Genomic DNA, 6,076 nt, shown 5'->3' on the forward strand with positions numbered 1-6,076 from the left:
TATAAGTATATAACATAGAGGGAAAAAGTGCTATTTTCCCTTTTTAATTTTATGGCAATTTATTGGTTTGGTTTTACGCGGGAAGGGAAAAAGCCGTCATCAAACTGACCCAGCTAGCAAAATCAATCAAAGCATATGGACCCCTTTTGGTTGAAAATTTAATTGGTTGACAGGTATATGGTTGGCGAAGGTTTAAATCCTTTTAAACTAGATTTTTCCTTAGATCCTATGAACTTACAATAAATTGTATATTTATACGCATAAAGAATTCATCTCAATCCCAAGCCTCTAGATATTGTTTGTGGCAGGAATCAAATTCTCAGTCTACCGTCAAAAGCAAGTATATATATAGGAAAGTTTATGTGAGAACATGTTTATAGGTAAAACGTAAGAATTGATCTTATTCATCCATTTGGATATATTAACAATTGAGAATCGCTGAAAAATAATGGAAAAATAGATCATATCAATTTTATAATATTGCAAATTAAACTTAAAAGTTTGTAATAATTATGAAATTAACCTCATGTTTTTTTTTTATAATAAAAAATCATCAACCATTAATGAATTCTGATACGCAACTATGAACAACCATCACTTTTTTACATGAGAACACATGTTCAATGTAAAAAGTGAGGATTAATCTTATTTATTCATCTGAATTCTGGGCTAGCTGATCAAGGGCAAAAAATTAAGGAAACAATGTAATACAGTGATATTTTCATAATTATAATGTTGTGTTTGAAAATTCTTGATAGTGCATTCTCATATAATAAATAGTGCACACGTATGTGATCTTAAATGCAGTGTTAGTTATTCGAAAATGCACTATAAATTATTTTTAAATGCACTGTTATAAATTGTAATTATAAAAAAAATGTTGTCGCATTTTCTTTAATTTTCAGCATTTAGTCAACTTAGACTGATGAATATAAATCCTATTTTTTGGGAATATAATAAAGAATGGAAAAAATAAAAATGTCATTCAATTATTTGGTTCATGGAAGTAATATAATTCACAATGAGTAGAACTAACTATATGAGACTCCTTTAAACTCAAACCATACTTAGACTAATCATTGTTGGCATCGGACTAGTCCAATTAAGGGATCATCTGCTAGCTATATTGGTTTCTCTATACGAAAGGGTACGTGTTTTGAACTCCCGACCTCGCTTAAAAGATGAGAGTGTGTGCTCAACCATTCACGTCAACCAAACTGGTTTTTTTTTTTTTTTGAAAAGAGCCTGTTCGGCATTTATTGAAAGTATGTAGAAATAGAGTGCAACGGATCATAGTCCGAATACATACTAGTCAGCTGGCCAAAAGCGGAAGTAGCTAATGTATGCGCCAAATAATTCTCTAGTCTAGGAATATAATGTAATAAACAATAATCAAAAGACGATAAACTAGCTCTGCAGCCATCAATGACATAGCCCAAATAATTTCGAGCTGAATGTGTTGTAGACGATAAATATTGTTGTAGTACCAAACAATCTGTATAGAGGTCAACTGAGCTTACTTGTCGATGTCGTAGCCATGACAGGACCTCCTTGCATGCAAAGGCCTCCGCCATTAAGGGTGAAAAACAATCTATCATAGGTGCAGTCATAGCCGATACGTATCCTCCTTGTGAATTCAGAATAATAGCTCCCACTGCTGCCCTGTTGGTCCGTGAGTCGTAAGCCGCGTCGAAATAGCATTGATCCCTCATGGGTTGCATAGTAGGATGCATCGTAACTGTAGGCATCATTAAGGCCGAAGACGCCGTAGGTGCGGTTCCATGTCTCGGGTGAGCCACTGCCGTGACTGGTCGGGATGAGGTAGCAGTCGTGCCTCGGCCCGGTGGCGGCACGGTATTGCCCGGGCTGCTTCGTCGGTCTGGATGTACTATCCTCCACGCATTCATGGCCGAAAACGCCATTGCTACTAATTTCCGAGGCCTGGGTAATTGTGCTTCCCATACAGCTCCATTTCTTGCACGCCATATGTAGTATAAGAGGGCCACTGCATAAATAATCTCATTATCATCTAAAATATTCATCAAGTCATTAAACCAATCACTGAAAATATTTGTGACACTATTGGGGATTGGAATGTTAGATAGTGTCCAAATGTTTGTTGTGTAATCACATGTGATTAAAGAATGCACAAGATTCTCATGTCCAACACCACACATTGCACATGTTGGATCAACATCCACTCTTCTTATAAGTAAGTTCTCCGTGGTGGGTAAAATATCAGTTAGGGCTCTCCATAAGAATGTTTTCCACTTTGGGGGGATTTTTAAACTCCACAGTTTTTTCCATTCCTTAAAGACTCCCACTGGTTGAGTATAATTGCCTACCACCGCCTTGTATCCACTTTTAACAGAATACTCGCCATTAGGATCCCCATACCAATACCACATATCATCATAGTCAGGGGACACAGGTATTTTTAAAATTCGCTCCACATCCTGAGGTATAAAAATATCTGTGAGAATATTCTGATCCCAGGTGCCAGTCTGCTGGTCCATTAGACCCACCACTTTTGCCTGTGCCAACTGTGGCGGCATTGCTGTCATAATTTTCGATTGATTCTCATCATGTAGCCACGGGTGGTCCCAAATGAGAGTCGATTTGCCATTCCCAATTCTGCGTCTTATTCCCCCACAAACTAATTCCTGAGCCGCCAAAATACTCCTCCAACAGAAACTTGGATTATTTCCCAAGCATGCCTCATAGAAAGAATTAGTCGGATAATACCTGGCTTTATATACTCTTGAAACAAGTGATTGTGGTTGCGTCAGAAAACGCCACGCCTATTTACCCAACATTGCAAGATTAAAGGCCCTCAATTCTTTAAACCCCAGTCCTCCAAAATTCTTTGGAATACATAGTTTGTCCCAGGCCTTCCAATGAATACCCTGGTCATTCCCCGATCTCCACCAGTACCGATTCATAGTCCTCTCTATGGCAGTGCACAAATTTATAGGCAGCAGAAACACACTCATTGAAAAAGTAGGCATAGACTGAGCTACACTTTTCAAAAGAACCTCCTTCCCTGCCTGTGATAGCAATTTCTTATTCCACGAGCCAATTCTCTGTCTTATTTTATCCTCAATATAGGAAAATGCACCTCTTCTATTCCTGCCCACAAATGATGGAAGCCCCAGATACTTCCCAAAATTTTGAGCCTGCACTACACCCAATATGCTAGCAATTTCCTCTCGTATCTCGCCCCGTGTATTCTTACTAAAACATATACTCGACTTGTGGAAATTAACCGCTTGACCAGACATCATTTCATACTCTGTCAAACATCGTTTAACCACTCCCGCTTCTTGCACATTTGCTTTGAAAAATAGTAGGCTATCATCTGCAAAGAACAAGTGAGAGATGGGGGGTGCGCCTCTGGCAACTCTACACCCATGGATTTCTCGATTCATCTCTGCTTGCTGTAATAATATTGAAAGGCCTTCAGCACAAATAATAAACAAGTAAGGGGACAGCGGATCACCTTGTCTCAAACCACGTGTTGGAATTATTTGATCAGATTTCGCACCATTCACCAATACATTATATGACACAGTGGTCACACACATCATCAGTAATTTCACCCATCTACCATCAAATCCTAGGGCCTTTAACATCTCTTGCAGGAACGACCACTCCATACGGTCGTAGGCTTTTGCCATATCCAATTTCAACGCCCCCCAGCCAGCTAATCCACACTGCTTTCTGTTTAAGTAATGGCCAACTTCCGCGGCTATCAGGATATTGTCCGTAATAAGCCTCCCAGATATAAACGCACTCTGCGTCTCAGAAATAATATTCTCCATCAGCGGCTTCATTCTACCTGTAATTACTTTTGCCATAATCCTGTAAACGACATTACTCAGGGCAATAGGCCTATAATCAGACACCATTTCGGGATCCTTCTTTTTTGGGATTAGAATAATATTCGTGTCATTCAGCCCATTTGGTAATGAGCAATTATTCAAGCAATTCGTAATAAAAGAGGATACATCAGAACCCACCACATCCCAGAACTGTTGGTAGAATCCGGGGTTCATCCCATCCGGTCCCGAGGCTTTATCCGGATACATAGAAAATAAAGCCGCTCGAACCTCACTTGCCTCAAAGGGGCGTAAAAGGCTTTCATTATGCATAGCAGTTACTCGTGGTTGTACACTCTCAAAGAACTCAGCATTAACAGTAGGAGAATTCGAATTAAAGATTCCACGGTAGTAATCCGAAATAATATCTCTCATAGCATCACCTTCCACCCAATCCCCATTACTATTCATAATTTTAGAAATAGCATTCTTTTTCTTTCGGTGAGAAGCATACCTGTGGTAAAATTTAGTATTTGCATCCGCATCCTTGAGCCAGTGCTGCTTGGCCCTCTGCCTCCAGTATGTATCCTCCTGCAACTCAATACGGTTCAAGTCCTCATCTAATCTCCGAAACTCAGCCAGTGATGCTGGATCCGTACAACCCCTGAGGCGCATCTGTTCCTTCCGTAGGGCTAGTATTCTTTCCCCATATTTATGGAACCGATCTCCACCCCAGCGTGTTAATCGATTTCCACAAAAAGCGGTACATTCCAACAGTCCTCTACTTCTCCCTTCACTCCACGAGGTCTCCACTACTTCTCTGCATCCTTCATCGTGAAGCCACTCCATCTCAAAACGGAATTCCCTTCCCCCACCTCTCCGCCTTCCCCGAGGATTGAGAATCCCAAGGAAAAGAAAAGAGTGATCTGACTTTCGGGTCAGGATGTTCTGTACACTCGCCTCCGTCACCAAATCCCTCCACGCCTGTGTAGCCAATACTTTATCCAGTCGTTCTTCTATCCAATTTGGTGTGCCTTTGCTCTTCTCCCAAGTGTAGGGATATCCAGCCATTGGTAACTGTGATAATCCACACTCCTCAATAGTCTCTCCAAAACCCCGTAGCAAACTGTCTGGATGGGGATTCCCTCCTCGCTTCTCATACTGAAATAAGAGATCATTAAAATCTCCAATGATTACCCACGGCAATTCCGATCTATTTGCTAGCGAACGAATAAGATCCCATGACTCTCTCCTCTGCGGTCGCTTCGGGAAGCCATAGAACCCAGTCATTCTCCATTTTTCAAAACCCGGAATATCCACTTCAATATCTATATGATTATTCGAGTAACCAATTAATCTTGCCGTATTGTTTGCCCTCCACAACATCGCCAATCCTCCACTCAACCCATCACTGTCAACATTAAACAATCCCTCGAAGCCAAGCTTAATCCGAAGTCGTTCTGCATGATCCCGGTTAACCTTAGTTTCCATCAGAAATACAAAGTCGGGTTTCTTACGGGACACCATGTCCTCAATCTCTCGAACTGTTCGTGGATTACCCAAGCCACGACAGTTCCAGCTCAATGTACTCATTGGGTCGGGCGGGTCTGCACCGCAGCACCCGCCATCAGCAAGTTTTTTTGAACGTCTGCCATCGTTGTATCCTCCTCCACCACCACTCCCTCATCTAACCGGTTTTCCCGTCGCTCTCCGTCCCCCGGTATCACCGAATCCATACTCACACCCACACCCATCCCACGCCCAATCTCACCATCCACCCTTCGCCTTTTCGGATCCACCCTCACCCCCTCATCCTCTCCCGCCACCTCCTTCCCCCTCTCTAAACCCGACTGCCCACACTCAGCTTCACCCGCCACCCCAACTTCCGTTATCCCTCTCCCTAACCCGACCGCCCCCTCCCTCTCCCCAGCCATAATAGGCTTCCCGTAGCTGCTTATACCAAAACCGATTTCGTTCCTCCTCTCCTGCCCTAGCTTGAACCATTTATCCCCCACCAACTTGGTCGGGTTATGCCCCCCCGCCCTCATTGCCGAACCGAACATATATTGATCCGGGGTTAGCAAGGACCGCCGTGCAGCTATGCAAAACTTATCAGTGTGCCCCATTATCCCACAAAAGAAACAGAACATGTGCAGGCGCTCATACTTGAAATTTATCCATGTCCATGTTCCATCCCGTACAATCATCTTCATACGGCGTTTCAACGGCACCGTCACATCATGTGTTACACGTATCCT

This window comes from Ipomoea nil, unplaced genomic scaffold, assembly GCF_001879475.1.
Source record: "Ipomoea nil cultivar Tokyo-kokei standard unplaced genomic scaffold, Asagao_1.1 scaffold2826, whole genome shotgun sequence".
NCBI lineage: Eukaryota > Viridiplantae > Streptophyta > Magnoliopsida > Solanales > Convolvulaceae > Ipomoea > Ipomoea nil.